Consider the following 17574-nt stretch of genomic DNA (forward strand, 5'->3'; position numbering starts at 1 on the left):
GTGCATTTTTCAAAGCTTGTATTACTAGGATTTTTTTTTTAAAGCACCACTGACAGGGCTGTGGACATTGGGAGAGTAAGATGGGGCAGAAAGGAGAAAAAGACGAATCAGGTCAACGTCAGAAAGGCTGAGGTGGAGCTGTCCAAGTGGAAACAGCCTGTGTGCAGCTTGGCTGTCAAGTGAGCCCCACGGGCCCAGGTCAGTTGACTCTGCAGGTCTTCTTGTAGTGTCCTTGACCCCTCAGGCTCCCTCAATCCTTCTTCCCACTCTTCCACAAAACTCGCTCTCTGCCTATTACCTGGCTACGGGTCTCTGCATCTGTCAGCTGCTGGGTGAAGCCTCCCAGACGGGTGTTATGCTGGGCTCCTGTCTGCAAGCACAGCAGGGTGTTGCTAACAGTGCTGGGAGCTGGCTCTTCCCCATGGGCTGGATCTCAGGTTGGGCCTGTCACTGGTAGGCCATTCCTTTGTAGACCTATTTGGGGTCGAGGGTTTTGTCCTCCTTCCTCCACTGGGAAGTTCCACATGGCTACAAGAGAGGGTCACGTCAGGCTCCATATCTCCCACTCCCCCACCCCAGGCTCTTCCAGAGATGTCCCCACCGAGTGCCATTCTCTTTTCCAGTTCGTCCTCTCTTCCTCCATCCTCACCACACTGTTCCTCTCCCAGCCTCCTCTCCAACCTACTCTCTCCCCCCACACTCCATTCGCGACAGATGTCTCTTCTCTTTCCCCTTCTGAGTGAGATTCAAGCATGTTCCCTTGGGGCCTTCTTGTTACTTAGCTTCTTTGGGTCTGTGGATTGTAGCATGATTATCCTGTACTTTATGGCTAATATCCCCTTATAAGTGAGCCCATACCAAGTGTGTTTTCTGAGGATGGGTTACCTCACTTAGGCTGATGTTTTCTGATTCCACCCGTTTGACTGCAAACTGCACAATGTTCTTGTTTTTAATAGCTGAGTAGTATTCCATGTGTACTGAAAAATGTACCACATTTTCTTTATTCATTCTTCAGTTGAGGGCATTTAGGTTGTTTCTAGTTTCTGGCTATTACAAATAAAGCCACTCTGAATGTAAATGAGCAAGTGTCCTTGTGATATGGTGGAGCATCTTTTGGGCATATTCCCAGGAGTGCTATAGCTGGGTCTTGAGGTAGAGCTATTCCCAATGTTATAAAAGACCACCAAATTGTTTTCAAAGTGGTTGTACAAGTTTGCACTCCCACCAGCAATAGAGGAGTGTTCCCCTTTCTCCACATCCTCACCAGCATGTGCTGTCACTTGAGTTTTTGATCTTAGCCATTCTGTGGATGTAAGATGGAATCTCAGAGTTGTTTTGATTTGCATTTGCCCGATGACTTTGGTTTTGACATAAAAACAGATGGTTGATAAAATGGAATAGAATCAAAGACCCAGAAATAAATCCATACACCTACAGAAACTTGATTTTTGACAAAGAAGCCAAAACCAGACAATAAAAAAAAAAGAAAGCATCTTCAACAAATGGTGCTGGTCTAACTGGATATCTACATATAGAAGAGTGCAAATAGATTCATATTTATCACCCTGCACAAAACTCAAGTGGATCAAAGGCCTCAACATAAAACTGGATGCTCTTAATCTAATAGAAGAAAAAGTGGGGAAGAGCCTTGAATGAATTAGTATAGGAGACAGTTTCCTGAACATAACACCAACAGCTCAGGCACTAGGATCAACAATTAATAATAAATAAATGGGACCTCATGAAACTGAAAAGCTTCTGTAAGGTAAAGGACACTGTCAATAGAACAAAACAGTAGCCTATAGATTGAGAAAACATCTTCACCCACCCTGCATCCGACAAAGGGCTAATATCCAAAATATATAAGGAACTCCAGAAATTAGACACCAACAAACCAAATAATCCAATTAAAAAGTGGGATACAGAGCTAAACAGAGAACTCTCAACAGAGGAATATCGAATGGCAGAGAAGCACTTAGAGAAATGCTCAACGTCCTTAGTCATTGGGGAAATACAAATCAAAACTTAATGTAACCTGTAAACTTTATTGTAAGTACATAGGTAAGGTGCGATGCCCTCTGGGCTCCAGGCACCCTGCAGGGGATCGGGTGGTCTCTCTGTAACCAAGGGTGACTGGTCTCGATTGGCTGAAAACACTCTTTCCCAAGCTGTGTTTGCCTTCCAGTATTTTGCTGTAGCACATTCAGAGGCTTCATATCTGAAAAGGTCTAACCCTCCCCCCCACCCTGTGGGGTCTCATATCTAAAAATCCTTTGCCAAGTGCAAGGTTTTGGTGATACATTTACTGTATAATTTCTTTGTTTGTGTGCACTTTTCAGAGTTTTATCACCTACGTGAATGGATTCTGTCATCCAGAATTTTGGGTTTGTTTAAATGGTGTGGGGTAGGGCTTCTCTTCATCCTTTTGTGTGTTCATGTACAGTTTCCCCAGCATTTTGTTAAAAAGAAATAACAATAATAATTTCCTGGTTGAAATGCCAGGGTCAAAAATCAATTCACTATAACTGTGAACATTTATCTCTGGGCTCTGGTTATATTTGCTTGGTGCCTTACACCTATCACACACTGATACTGTGTGCTAATCTTGTTGCGTTAATTTAGATACAGATGTCTCTTTCCTGGCTTTCCTGGCCCAGGTGATCTCTCTTAGACTGCCAGCTCCGGTGGGTTCAGACAGGACACACTGTATGTGACTTGGGTGGTCGTTGCCATCACTGTGGCTGATGCCCCCTTAACACTGTTTCACAGTTATCGCAATCAAAACCAAGACGGAGCCAAACTAGGCAAGCGCTGTGATATGTAAAAGTATCTTTTATTCTCCAGCTGTAATTCTGCTCTTGAAAGTTTGCTGCCTCCATCTGCCATCCTAGGCCTAGTCCTGGAAGCTTCTAGACTTCATACAACCTGTCTAGAATGTTTTCCCGCCGTTGAGACTTACTACTTAATAGGTTCACCCTTTCCAGTTCTTTCTGAACTCTGGCTGGAGGGTTCAACTCAGCTGTTCTGGTTCAAACGCCTCTCCTAGCTGACTGATTCAAACTGCTTTCTCTCGGTGTCTCACTGAACTGCTCTGCTTAGCCTAAAACTAACTGTAGTAATCTGTTGTAATCTTCTGGCTTATTCTATCTTCACCTGTGTCAAGCCTGTTCTCTCATTCAACCTCTGTCTGTAAAACTCTCTTGGTAAGACCTGCCTCTGAGTTTTACACACGGAACTGCCACAAACCCAGCTCCACTGTACTGCCTCTCAACTCCCTCACTCAACCGAACTGCCTGGACAACACTGGCTAGCACTCAGGTCTCCATGCCTCTGTCTGCTGAGTGCTGGGCTTAAAGGCATGTATCACCACTGGACCTAAGCTTTTCTTTACCTGAAACTCTATACCAGGCTGGCCTTGAGCTCAGAGAACTGCTTGCCCCTACCTTCTGGATTAAAGGCGTGTTTGTATTGCAGCCGGATCACACAGACCTTGCAGGTCTTTGGATGCAACATCTTGCCAGAGAAGACGTGTTCTGAATTAAAACTCCTCTATAGTGACACCGAGATACATCCCTCTTTGTATGGGGTCCCTCTCTGCCAGTTTTCTCTCATCTTAAGGCCATAGAAAAACTACAGCCTGAAGATGCCAAGCCTTGTGTCTGTGCACTCATGTATGCTTGGCCTAATGCCAGGATGGAGTGCTAGAGAAATAAGAGATGGGATAATGTGCTAGAACAATTCATTTCCCTGGTTAGGGGTGTGACAGCAATAAAGACATGAGTACCGCATATGAAGAGTAGGGAGAAACCAACAGAATGGGGGGCTTGGGAGAGAAGACTGGACAAGGTGGCAGGTTAAAATTCTCATCAATCTCCTGACTATGTGACCCTAAGCCAGGGTTCTCAGAGTGTAAGGAACTGAAACTCTCTGGACCTCCACTCTAATACCTATCCTGTAGGAACATTTTTTAAAGGGGGAAATAGGTGTGGGGGTGTGGCCTGTGATTCCAGTACCCAGAAAGCAGAGATAGGAGGATCTTCAGGTTGAGGCCAGCCTGGTATACATAGTGAGCTCCAGGCCAGCCACAGTACATGTGAGACTCTGTCTAAACCAAAACCAAAACTGCCTTCAGAAAGCAGTTGTAAAAATTAATTAGACAAAGGTATGTGGCTCTATGAATCTATGGCCTTACACAAGAAATCCAGTCAGCTCAAACCCTAAGAGCAGAATAGCCGACTACATACAGTGATGAATCTCAGCCTTCGCAGGCATTGGGAGGCTGACTGACATACTGTGTCCAGGCCCTGGGGTGGGGTGGGGTGGCCAGGGACCTTCAGGGACCTCCAGGCTTGTAAACTTATGCTTCTAACAAATTTCCAGTCAGTGCTTTGGATAGTTCAAGGCAGAACTATACTTCTGCTCAAGACAGCCTAGTGCTGCCTGCTGACATCATGTTTCTGAGGGCCAAGTGTTTAAATACAGCCCCAGCAAACAGTCCCAACCCCGGGATGCTGTGGGCTGTCTGGATCTCACCCAGGTAAAAAGGAAAGTGAAGACTTGTTGCTTGAAGTATCTGTGAAGCCACCATGGATCCGGACAGGAAGAAATCGAAAGCGCTGTGCATAGCGCCAAACAGCCAGCGACGTCACAGGCTCAAGTTCACTGTCAACACAGGTGCTCCACTGGAGCATGGAGAAAAGCTTCAACAAAATCTTCAACAGAACATGCTAAACAGATAATGCGTGCCCACACAGGACAGCAAAGCGTGCTGATCAAATAATGCGTGCCCACACGGGAAATACATTGTCTGCTGCCTGCTGGGGGGAGGGGCAGCTATAAATAGCTGCTTGGAGAACATTTTTCTATAATTAGCCTTCCACTTCAAGTGAACTATGTGTAATGAATTTCCTATCCCTAGGTGTTCTTCCTGAAACAAGTGCATGGGGGGTTCTGCAGTAACTTAACTGTTCAAACAGCGTCGCGCCAAAGTCAGTGGATCTGAAAATGAGGCAGGCTTGCAAACCCTGCTAGAATAGAATACACTCACTCCTCTTCCAAGCACCTGTGTGGAAAACCATCAGCATTACCTTACGCTTGAGGTAAATGGAACATGGGGCCGGAACAGCTAAGACAATGGCAGCTTGAGAGACAGCACAGCTGTGCCTGAAGGGCGCTCCGGGCGTGGTAGAGAAGCCCTGTGTTAGTGTGTGACAGCTTGTCTGGGCCTCCACCAATGCCAACCAAGAGCAGAACCCTCCCCGAGCCGGTGATTTCTCCTCGTCGGTTGTGCTTGAGTGAGTTCGGAGTCTTCCGCAATCCTCCCAGCTAACTACGGGCACTAACACCACCTCCCATCCTTCCGGCTCCCTCTCAACACACCCACACTCGCTGGCTGCCCTCGCCACCTGCCTCAGCACCCTGGCACCCTGGGCACAAACACTTTCTTTCCTTCTGCTTCTCACACTCCCCGGATGCCCCGCCCACATTCCACAGGTCCACGACAATGGCAGCTAGTTTACACTGTGGGTGGGAGGGATTAAAGGCCCACTGGGGCACTCAGTTTCTGTCTTGCCAGTGAGAAAGCATGCATCTCTGGCCAGTACGTTAGCCAGCAGCGTGATCCGACTATCTTCCTTCGACTGGCCTATTTTGGTCCCTTATTTTGGAAGAAAGAGAAGAGAGCCTGAGCTGCACTCAGGGACCCTACAGAGAGGAGCTTGCATCCGTTCCCAGCCCAAGACCTGGGTTGGCTTGAAGACTTCTTGTATTTGCAAACCTACCCTCTCTTCCAGGCTATTGCCAAACCAAACAGTGCCCTGCTGAGCTGCCAGCATTCCTGTATTTATTTCAAACAGGCCATGAACTTTATTTCTTTCAAAAAATTATCAGCTGGACCAGGTGGTTGCTGTTTCAGAAACCTTAGTCCTCTGTCCTACAGCCCTGCTTCAGGCGCTCGGAATGTACCTGCTTTAGAAGCGGAATATAGAAGACAGAAGTCGGGGCAGAGACAGCTGGATCTCTGGGAGTTCAAGGTGAGCCTGGTCTATACAGCAAGGCCCGGGCCAGCCAGGAGGGCTACAGAGTGAGGCCCTGTGTCAAACCAAAACCAAAACCAAGACATATTGGTTTGGCACTGGCTGAATGGCTCAGTAATTAAAAGTGCTTGCTACTCTTCCAGGAGACTAGCATTCAGGTCCCAGTTCCACATAGGGCCACTCACAACTGCCTGTAACGCCAGCTGGCGCCCTCTTCTGGCTGCCACAGGCACCTGCACACATATGGCCTACACATGCAAAGACACACTGCACATGCGCGGGCACACAAATAGCCATTTTAAGAGAAGCCTAAAGGAAATGAATGTGATGAAGACGTCCATGCTCAACGCAAATGGCGCAGAAGGCGGAAGAGAAGTCTGTGGTCACGTGGCGGCGCTCCATGCCCCTGCGTCAACCAGCGAGCCTTCACGCAGGAGGGAGACGCTCCGCGCGTCAGCTGGCAGGTGGGCTGGGTGGGAGAAGCTTAGACATAAACACTGCTGTCAAGCTGAAGCTTTTCTCTCGCACGGTCTTCTGCCAAGCAGCCGTGAGCACCTTGAACCCCGTGAGTCAGAAGCCTTCTCCGGCTGCTAGAAACCATAAATTTATTTTCTTTCTTTCTTTCTTTTTTTTACAGGGCCTCCAGAAGATGAAGTGAAGTCACAGGGATACCTGGCACAGAGTATTAGATAAACGTCACATTTTATTACTGCAAACATTATTTACTGCGATTTCATTTAAAACACTTTCTTGTCCGGACAATAGAATATTATTGCTGCTAAAAAGAAACTGGCTGTTGAGCCGTGAAAAGAGATGGATGGAAATTGTTTAAATGCAGATGGCTAGGTACAGCGAGCCAGCCGGAAAAGAGGACTTGCACCCTGTATTGTAGCAACCGCATGGGATTCTGGGAAAGGCCGGTCCATGGAAGCATTTAAAAACTCTAGTGCATGGGGGAGGGGTTAAGCCAGTGGGACTATCCCATTTGATACTATAATACAAGACATTATACATTTAATACTATGACACAAGGCATTATACATTTAATACTATGACACAAGGCATTATACATTTCATGCTATGATACAAGGCATTATACATCTGGTACTATGATACAGGGCATTATACATCTGACCAGATCAACAAGGAACACTAGTGCAAACTGTGACTGCAAATGATTACAGCCCCTCACACGGGTTCACCAAGTACTAGAAATGTGAGGAGCCAACTGTAGGGAAGGCAAAGCAGGTCAGAACCGCCGCTGCCCTGCAGAAGACCGCAGTGTGGTCCCAGCACCCATGCACCCACGGCAGCCGCAGCACCCAAGGCAGCCGCCACGGCCCTGCAGAAGACCGCAGTGTGGTCCCAGCACCCACCGCAGGCGGCTCACAAGTGCCTGAAAGCCCAGCTTCAGGGGTTCCTATGCCCTCTCTGGCGCTGAGAGTACTCGAAATCACATGTACACACTGACACGGACAGACACCTTCACACATAATTTAAAAATAACAAAAGTAAGATTTTTTTTGTCGCAGTAAGTGAATAAGCACGAGGGCAAACACGAGGGCCTAGCGGGATGCGTTGGCACTGGGGTCTGCGGTAGGGGAGAATACGCCAACTCTCCTAACTTTCCTCGGATGAACAACTGTGCTTACACGTCTGCAATTTTGAAGACTTCTAGCAAAGAAAGTGAAACCTAGGCCCGGACGCTATTACAGGAGAAAACAAGCAGAAAGGCCTCCTCAGAGGGCTCGTGTTTAAGGAAGGGCTACTCTCAAGCACCCATCTTTCTCGGAGCGTCAACAGCCCCTTTTCAGATCTGTGTGTGCACGAGGGCGAATCCAGACCAGCACACCCGTGCACCATTTTCTCCCGTGTGTTGGCTGTCACCCTGCCCAGGTCCTGCCCAGCCGCTCCCTTCACTTCTCAGCTGACCTAACGGGCAGGAGCAGCCGCTGAGGTCCAAGCGTACCAGGCTCAGAGGCCCCGGGGGACAGCTAGCTGCAGCCTGCTGTCCCTCCTCTACGAAGCGGCTGTAGGGCCAGGGTACCTCGCTCTCACCTTGGTAACTTAACACAGGGTGCGTGTTTCGATCATTTCCTTCATCACTGCTCATGAATGCTGGCCTCTCCATCTATCCCCACTGCGGGGTTCTGGGGCCTCTTCCTGCTTCCTCCCAGACAGCTCTCTTCTTGCAATGTTCCCCTCAGACTCTTTTCTGGCAAAATGTTATCCTATGTAACAAGGCATGGTGTGATACTTGGCTTTTCTTTGGGGTGGGGGAAAAACCCTGATATTCTGAGGTCACACCCCACCAACAGGCTTCTAGCTGCTCATTACGAAGGCCCTCTCACCTGTGACCACCTCGAACTGTGTAACTCTTCAGGGGGGACTCCGTGCTCGTGTTGTCTATTCTAAGTCCATGCTTCGTTACTGAATGCGCGTCCCATCATGGGTCCCAAGCCCTAGGCCAGTGCTGTACCTACTGTGGAAGCCCACACCGTCTTTCCTGCACGCAACTCTAAAAGCACACACCAATAGCCACCCAGGACCTATGCTGAAAAATCAATTACATCCATATTTCTAATCCAGACATGGTACAGATTTGACATCCGTGACGGAGAAGATCCAATAGAAACTGAACGTTTCCTCATATTTTGAAAGATTGATGACTAATGAAAAAACTTTCATCCTCCAGTTCTTATATTTTGACTCATTGGAAAATACGCAGGGTTCCTACGGGAACCACTGAAAGACTCTGTCAATAAAGGCAGGCTCCTGGAAAGGATCAGAGACCCCGTGAGCACGTCGTTCCCCAGCGATGCAGCTTTCCACCGTTACATTCGATTCATATTCGCATTTTCAATGGTGTGTGGGCTATGATGATCCAGCGTAACTTTGTCATCTGTGCAAAGTCCTAGCACCCAGGCCACAATCCAAGAAGTCCAAGAAGCTCACCCCAAGTGCCCCCTTTAAACCCCTATCACGCCCACGATTTAGCTCACAGTTATCTCTGGCTCCGACTGTAAACCTCCTGTGTACACAAACCCTCTCAGTGTTCCCCTGGCCCTTCCTGGTGAGCATGGCCTGCCTCCTGGCCAGCTTTCCACAGAGGGCACCGGAAGGAAAATGCTGTCAAAAGCACAGAGGGAGAGGAGGCTGCCCTCTGCTTTCGGAGGGAACCATTCTGCCTCCCACCCTACCTGGGTGGGAAGAAGCATTCCCGAGATGCAGCGAGGCTTGGGAGGCTTAGAGCAACCACAACCACGCAGTCCCCTAAAGAACAGGAAGAAGGCCGGAGGAGAGCTTGCACCGCCCCCCCCCCCAAAAAAAAAAGCGGGACACAGCGAAAACACTGCAGACTTGAGTTACCAGGCCATGTCAACTTTCTTGCAAGATCTTCCAGAGTTTTCAAGTTGCCAGAGGGAGTTGGAATCTCCTAAAAAAAAAAAAAAAAAAAAAAAAAAAAAGGAAGGGAGGTACCTCTACATTCTTCATTAAATCCGTTTAGAACCACACAATTTCATCTTTACTAGATATTAGTCATAGCTGTGCCTTTAAGGGCATAGGAAAAAAAATCTACTTGCCTAAAGGACGGGGAGAAAAGTAAAATAAAATGCTCCTCTCCTCCAGTTGGAAAGGGGAACTTCAAACTAACATTGGTCAGCTTTCTCTTTCCTCAGAAGTCCAGTCAGAAGCAAGCCTGAGGATGTCAGCCGCGGGCAGAGGATGCTCGGAGCCCCGTGCCGACGTTTATTTTTCAGAAAGAAAATTAAACAAAAATACAGATGGGAAATGAAGAGCAGGGCCTGCTTCACTGAGTCAGGGACCTCTTGAGGGTTTTGATCTAACTGACCCTGTGGGGTTGCATGCCCAAATACTACGCCTCTTGCGCTGGTCCGGTTTGCTCTGCAGAGAAAAAAAATCCAGGCCCTGGAGCCCCATGATCCAGGACTGAAGCTCAGGAGACCCCTCCTGGACACACACACACACACACACACACACACACACACACAGAGAGAGAGAGAGAGAGAGAGAGAGAGAGAGAGAGAGAGAGTCAGGACCACTTGCCAGAACGTGAGCTGTGGAGGGCTGCCTGAGCAGGGCGCTGCTCCAGGAAGCCAGCACCGGCGGCCAGGGAGCAGGCGACCTACGTGCGCCTTGCGCGGGGAAGGTGGCTGCCCTCTTGGGGCCGGCCTAGCCCGGTGCCAGCCCGCAGCGATCCATGCCACGGACGGAGGGGGGCTGTGGGCGCGGGTGAAACTCGCCACCATCGCCCCCTCGCGCTCGGAACCGCTCGGCGTGCCCAGCGGCAGCCGCTGGCTCCCGGGCCGCCTGTGCCCCTCTGCCTCGGCTAGGGGCTCGGCGAGAGCCTGCCGGTGGCCCAGCGCGCGCCGCGCTCGGCGGCGTCTCTCTTTCTTGGATTCTCGCCTGTCTCCTCCCACAGGAGGAAAAAAAAAAGGTCACGTATGTTTGGAAAAATATGTAGGTCAGTGGAACATTTCCTGCGCTGGTGCAAACGGAGACGGGGCCGTGGGGGCGGGGAGGCCCGGCGGCCTGCAGGGCGCCTCCTGGCCGCAGCCCCCGGCCCGCGGGCCCGGGCGAGCCAGGGCACACTTAGCGGGCTCCTGCCAAGCCTTGACCCATTTTCCGGACGGGCCGCGCTCGCCTCGGAGGAGGCGCCGAGCACTCCTCCCTAGCAACCGCTGCTGTCCTCCGCGAACAGCGTCCTCCGTGTGCCCCCCAACCCCTGTTCTCACCTGCTGTCCCCTCGCCCACCCGCGGCCGCAGTGACCCGAGTCACGGAAGGGAGGGGAGAGGCAGTCCAGCAGACCCCGCCGCGCCCCGGGACAGCCGCGCGGCAGCGGGCACCGCGATGGTTCCCCGTGCCCGGGGCGCAGGATTCTCCGCTCCCCCTCCAGCGACAACTTCAGCGGGACCCCGGCCGGCAGCTCCGCTGCGTGGAGCTCGCCTGCCCTCTCCCCGGTTCCACGCCAAGCACGACCCCCGCCACCCCCCCTACCGCGCCCAGTCCTGACCCAGGCTGGCCGGACCCCACCTCCACCTCCCCCGGGCTCTGAGGGGACGCGCGGGTGTGTGCGCCGCCGAGGAGGACCCCTGGGGTCGCAGGGTCCGCGTCCCTGCGGCGAGCGCCCGCGCTGGGGTCGGGCCGGGGTGGGGGGAGCCGGCGGCCCCGGGAGCCGGGAGGCTCGGGAGGAAGAGGAGGAGGAGGAGGAGGAAGAGCAGAGGGAGGAGGAGAGGGAGGAGGGGAGGAGGCGGCGGCGGGGCGGGGAGGCGGCGGCCGCGGTCCCCGGCTCTGCGCGCCCAGGAGTTGGCGGCGCGAGCGGCGGGCTCTCCCCGCAGGACCCGAGGGACCCGCGCAGTGGCCCCCGCGGAGCCCCGCGCCCCCGGCGGCCGCGGCGACAGCAGCGCCTCCCGCCGCCGCGCGGGAGAAGCTCCGCGAGCCCGCCGTGCCGCCCCCGGCTCCCAGCGGCGGCGGGAGGCGCGTCGCCCCGGCCCACTCGGTGCCCGGCCTGGCGGGGCCGCCCCGGCCGGCTCGGAGGTAAGAGGAGGCCACCGCGCCCGGGGACGCGCCATCTCGGGTGGGGGTCCGTGCGCGTGGCTCGCGGCTCCGGTCACCTGCTCGCCGGCGCTGGGGACGCGCGGGGCAGGCGGGGAGGGACGCTCGGGCGCGACACCGCGCGGGGCTGCGCGGCGCGGGCACCGCGGGTGGGGGCGCGGGGAGGGAGCCCTGCGCGCTCTGGGTCCCGCCGCCCCGGGCATCCAGTCCTGCCGACCGCTGTGGCCCCCGGAGCGGCTCGCCAGGGGAGAGGGCTGGGCGCCCCGGACCTCGGGATTCGGGGGTCCTCGGAGGGCACCGGAGGGCATTGCGTGCCCGGGCAGAAGCTCTGAAGATTGCCCGCTGCCCTTCTAGAGTCCCCACCGCGTGCACCCCAGAGCGTAGGAGCCCGGGACGCCTGGAGAGCGTGGCTATGGGGCCGGGGCCCTGGTGTCGCTGCGTCCCTGGGTCCGGATTGCCTTAGGGCCGGCTTGAAAGCCGGGTCTTTGTGCTCAGCGCCAGACTTCTGGGACTCCGGGGTGGGATGCCGGAGAGTGTGCCCCCTCCGCAAGTAGAGGAGGGGTGCACCCGCAGACTTTACTAAAAAGCCGCTTAGGGTGCGGACCAGGGGGCAGGGGCAGGTACCACGGGGCTCAGTTCAAAGCCAGCCTCTCCCCTCTACCAGCCTCTCCTTAACTGCTTAAGGTAAGAAAGTTTGTTTTCGGCTCTGTGTTTCATAAATAATTAGTAACCGGTTTTGTCGACGAAGCAAGATGGAAACCTTAAGTAAACACGCGCAGCGTTCCCACTAACTCTGAAAGCTCCCAAGGTTTAAATCGGGAGTCTTCAGCTCCCGCAGTTCCAAGCTGTAGCGCTTCAACAGGTGTTGCAAGGGTCCTAGAGGGCCCAGCCTGGCCTGTCTTCCGGACAGATCGCCGAGGGGTCCGCCCCGAGTTCGTGGTTAGCCGCTTCCTTACAGGTGAATATTGAGTAGTTATTAACTGAGTCGCTGGAGACAGCTAGTCTGTCTCAATCGCTAGAACTCAATTATCCTTAATAGGGTTTTCTCTAATAGGAGGGATTTCCCATTTGGACTTTCCAGGTAGTTAGTCCTGAAGCAGTTCCTGGCAGGACTCGGCTCTGTCAACACCTGTGTGTCTCCCACAGTGATGTCCCCATCTAGCGAACTGGCCAGCTAATTACTGCTTGCATGAAAAACAGCTAGCCCTGGAAGCTCCCTTCAGACTCAAGAGCAGATCCTGGCTTCATCTTCCTTCCTGCTACTAAAATCTCCCTGAAGGAAAACGTTGCCACAAATATCGTCAATTAAAAAAAAAAAAAACTCTAAATAAATATCATCATGTTTTAAAAAGAGATGTTGCGATCTGGACCACTGTTTTACAAAGCGACGATTTTCGTTACAGGCAAATATGAAGCAGTGGAAGTATTGGCATTTCCCAGCAGTCTACTTACAGATTTAGTTAAAAATAAAGTGTGGAGCATGAACGCGTTCAGTAATTATCCTCTGTCTCAGAGAGACGCGGAGTGTGGCTTAGAAGAATTGTAAATGTGCTTTTTGCCATTTTCCCTCAGAAATCCATACCTCTATTTATTCACTGATCGTCCCACTGTGCAGCTAGAGACATGGTTTTCTTCTCGTTGCTTCCCAGAGTGACTTCTCAGGGAGCAGGACAGGATCTGCTCTAGAGAAAGTATGTTATTAATAACATGTTACACACACACCCGAGAGTTAAACATACGCAAAGAATGGTGTGAGGCGTTCACAATCAGGGTGCTGGAAAGAAAGCCCCCTGCTGTGACAGAGGCTCAGTGGTTACTCAAGAAGTGACCTTTATATAGAAAACAATTGTAAATTTCTCAAAGCTTACTTAGCTGTTTGTAACAGTATCGGTTCCTGCTTTGTATTTCTGATGGCTTAAAAATGAAACTGTAGAAACAATGAAAACAGAAAAAAAATGGTGGATGTGTCATCAGTTTAAATCATCTTTTTGGACCATCTTTCTTAAATTTTGGCCACCTATAAAAGCAGCTACTTCTCAAGCGTGGTAGTCAATGGCACTGAATATCTTCAGGTTAAATTGAGACATAGGTTTCTCTGTCTTTATACGATTTTTTTTTTTTTTTTTGCCCCAGAATTCTGCCTATAAATAAATCTTCAGAAGCCAAAGGGCTAAATCTTTGTGAATTTTTAAACAAGAACACGTGTGCTTCTTCCTGATGGGAATGGCCACCTGTGGGCTTCCACTGGCCATTCCGTGCTGCTAGCCTGCACACTGCAGCCTCTTCCTCAGCAGAGGTCAAACTGCGAGGGGTTGAAAATAGCCCAGTGAGTCAGTATTCTTGGCTGCTTTATGCTAACAGCTTAATTGGCTTCATCATAGCAAGCATCTAATCGAGTTTCACATTTAAGTAGTGAAAATGGTACTTGAAGCCTTATTGGCTTACAGGAATGTTTGATTAGCATTTTTCCCCATCCTCATTCTATTTGTAGCAAAGACAGGAGATTGGGGACTGTCACATTCATAGCTCCTCTTCTCTTCTCTATGAGGCCTGTTCACAGTACATGCTCAATAAATAGGTGTGGGAAATAAGCCAAATTGTGGGTAATCGCTCTCCAAAGGTTAGAGATTTCTGAATGCTAATGGAGTGCTTAACTATGAGTAATGCTGTGTTAAGTCAGATGGTGATTAATAATACCTAAGCCCACGGGGAAATGTGTATCGAACACGAGCAGGTAAAGGAGAAATTTTCCACACTATCTTTAGCCAGAGCCTCGCTGTGTCTCACTTGAACTTTAGTTTAGGGGCAAGGGCTATGTTAGGCAGTGGTTTCTTAGATGAATTTCCCCTAGAGGCCACTTGAATGTCTGCAGGTCGGGATGTCTGTTTCCATTTGATGATTCAGAACAGGAACGAGAGTTTCTCTTGTATTCTGGTGTGAAATAAACAGCCCGTATGAAGAGATGGAAGGAGTGGGGTGTCAGAAGACAGTGAGTCACTGGGGTGGGGTGCGGGGTTGTTCGATGTGAGTTCTGGTTCCGAAGCTCCAGAACAGCCGGCAGCTTGCCGTGCTCCGAGCAAGCAGACCCTGGGATGCACTTATCATGTGCACAGTTGGTCAGTGCGTGCTTACAGAGCGTGTGCTAGCTAATGGGACAGACGCTAAAGCACACAGAAGATGCCTACATCCAGCAGCTGAGAGGTGAGGAAGAGAGAACCCGATTCTTTTTCACTAGAGTGAGGTCCTGGAGTGCCTCTCTGCAGGGTGCTGGACCAGAAGGAGCCTTGAGGGGGTTTCCTGGGAGGGCTTCCTCATAGCTGACCTTGTGCTGTTGTGTGAAAGGAGGAGCATGTTGTGACTTGACAGGAAATAGGACATGGAATCTGGGGTAGCCTCCTTCTCACCTAAGGGCAACTTTTTAAACTTTTATAAGCCCAAATATTCTCGTCAGAAAACAGTGGAAATGATCATTGTCGTGAGGTCTCTGGGATTACCAGTGAAGGGTGTGTGTAAGGCCTGGCAAACGGGATTGCTTTGATTGTCATTTCTGCTCCTGCGAGTTACCGTTCACCCACATTCCTGTAAGGACCCCAGTATCACTCCTTGGTTCACCACTCTGGGTTTGGGTGATGTCAGTATGAGCCCACGTCCAGGGAGAGCAGGTGTGTCTGTCACAGCTTCCCGAGAAAAGCCTGTATTTACGCACAATAGTGAGTATGTATTAAAAGATGGAGAGCATTTAAAATTTTATTTTTCCATTTATTAAAACATATAATGTCCATCTTGGAAAAGACAGAAAATAATGAGGTAAACAAGAATACACATTTTTTTTCCAGGATATTTTTTCATTCCAGTCTCTTTTCTAGAGCTTAAAGTGTTTACCATAGACCTGCGGCTCACAGTTCTAGGATCCTTTCTCTCATTGCTGTGACCAACAATGAGAGACGAAGGCGAAGTCATTCTGCCTCAGTTTGAGGTAATACTGTGCGCCTAGATCCCTTCACAGTGGTTGGCTCCACGTGAGCAATGCAATTGGCCCCTGCACTTGCCAACAACGTGAGCTCAGAGGCTTCTGGGAAATTTTCCTGGGAGAGGCAAGGATTCTCCCACGTGATCTTGTATGAGTGGACGGAGTGTCAGCGGGCTGAGCACCAGGAGCCGCTGGGTGGGTCGGAGGTCCGCTGTGCGCAGCAGGCCTCTGAGGTTTTCTCTGAATTGTAACTGAGTGCAGGACTCTCCCACCCGTGTCAAGGGAGAACTCCTCTTAACCATGGGGCCTTAGTACATTTACACACGTGGGCACATATTTTAGAACAATGCACATTCTATTCACATTATTGCACTTTTTAAAAAGCAACTGTATGGACCACAGAGCTTCACTTTGTAAGACGTCTTCCCTTATACCCACCTTGAAGACCACAGAACATCAGTTAATGTGGCCCAAAACATGCTTTCCTCAGCCTGTCTTCACTGATCAACATTGACTGTATTCTTCCAATTTCACGTTTTCATTTACCTCCTTATTCTGTATCATTTCACCTATATTTCATGTTTTGTGGCTCATGAATTCTTAGGAAAGGCTTCCTAAGTAAGAGGTGCATCTGTTTGGAACCTTTGGTAGCTACTGTCCAGTTGATGACAGTGGCACCATGCTGGCCCTCCATCAAGGTGTCTTCACTAGGCTGTGTTACACGACCTCCACATCTCCTCCGTGGAACTTAGCTCCACCTGTGACTGGTTGAATGCACTAAGGCAAACTCTCGGGTGGGCGTGTGGAGGGGATGCTTGGGAAGTGTTGCCCTCGTATGTTAAGGCGCAAACGAAAAGCTTAGAAACTCAGGCCCGCTGTGAAAAGTAAGTAGATGTGATTACCGTTTTGGTAATACTGGGAGGTCCCTAGAAAACGATGCCGGGAGAGCTCTAGTGATCTGTTTCCAAGAAAACCCCAAGAAGAAAGACTCTCAGTTCCTGGTCTCAGTCATCATGTAGCTCTGGCTGGCCTGGACCTCACAGGGCGCCACCAGCATCTGCCTCCAGAGTGCTGGGATCAACAGCATGGGCCAGCAGGCCCAGCACTGCCCATGCACTTCTGAAAGCTTCATTGCTTAGGTGACCCATAGGTGACCATCGGCGTACTCCGGGCTGTGTTTTCTGAAGGTTCAGTTGTCGTTGGCAGATAGTTCGTGCCTTTGTGACACACAGCTAAAATGAGGGTTGCTGGTTTCTGACTTTTTTTTCCACTTCTGACAGAGAAGACAGGAAAGAAAATTGAATAGATGAAACTCATGAGAAATGCTATCACCCTTCAGGAAAAGGTGGCAGCAGAATGGTACTATCGCTCTCGGGAACAGTGGCCTCTGTACACTGTCTCCCTGGTAGGGAAGGGAAAGGGGAGAGACAGATAGAGAAACTCTCCAAGAAAAAATTGGCTGTACACATGGAGACACCTTTCTAATGAAAACTATCAGTGGACTGTCAGTCCTGGTGTACCGTCAGGCACCTGACATAGCCATTTGGCCTTCATGGTGTGGATTCTAGAAATGCTGATACGAATAAAATAGTCTCTGAAGTATCTGCAGTCTTGTGACAGACGTCAGAGGAAGCTTGGAGATGACCAGGAAGTACGGGCATCTCATTTCCCATAAGTTCATTTCCCATCAGTTTTATTAATATCGACATTATTGGCTTGCGAGCGTGAAGGTTTTTTCCTTCCTTGGTTCTGGCCGGCTGATTTCAGTTAAACCCCGCCATCTTGCTGTTATTCCCTTCGTGGGGCTGACTGGCTTCTGCACATCTTCCACGTTGATTCATTTAGAATTCAGTGCCACACAGAAACCTTCGTCCAGTCTTGCCTCTTGTCAGTTTTCTGACACCACGACAAAATACCTGAGCCAAACTAGTTAAGGGGAGGAGAGCTTTACATCGAGTTCCTGTTTCAGAGGTGTCCCTGGTCGCCTGGCC

General features: G+C 50.7%; 1 protein-coding gene across 4 annotated transcripts in view; it reads left to right on the plus strand.

Annotated features, from left to right (window-relative positions):
* Positions 1-10502: 10502 nt before the first annotated feature.
* Positions 10503-17574, plus strand: part of Npas2 (neuronal PAS domain protein 2) — a 167900-nt gene continuing 160828 nt past the window's right edge. For 2 of the 4 annotated variants that reach the window (XM_060369904.1, XM_060369909.1), the window contains exon 1: positions 10503-10521. The gene's annotated coding sequence lies outside the window, so the exon portion shown is untranslated. Of the gene's footprint in view, positions 10522-11492; positions 11596-12181; positions 12298-17574 lie in introns of those variants that run through there. The other 2 variants (XM_060369910.1, XM_060369907.1) reach the window with 2 other exon arrangements.

This window comes from Meriones unguiculatus, chromosome 16 (assembly GCF_030254825.1).
Source record: "Meriones unguiculatus strain TT.TT164.6M chromosome 16, Bangor_MerUng_6.1, whole genome shotgun sequence".
NCBI lineage: Eukaryota > Metazoa > Chordata > Mammalia > Rodentia > Muridae > Meriones > Meriones unguiculatus.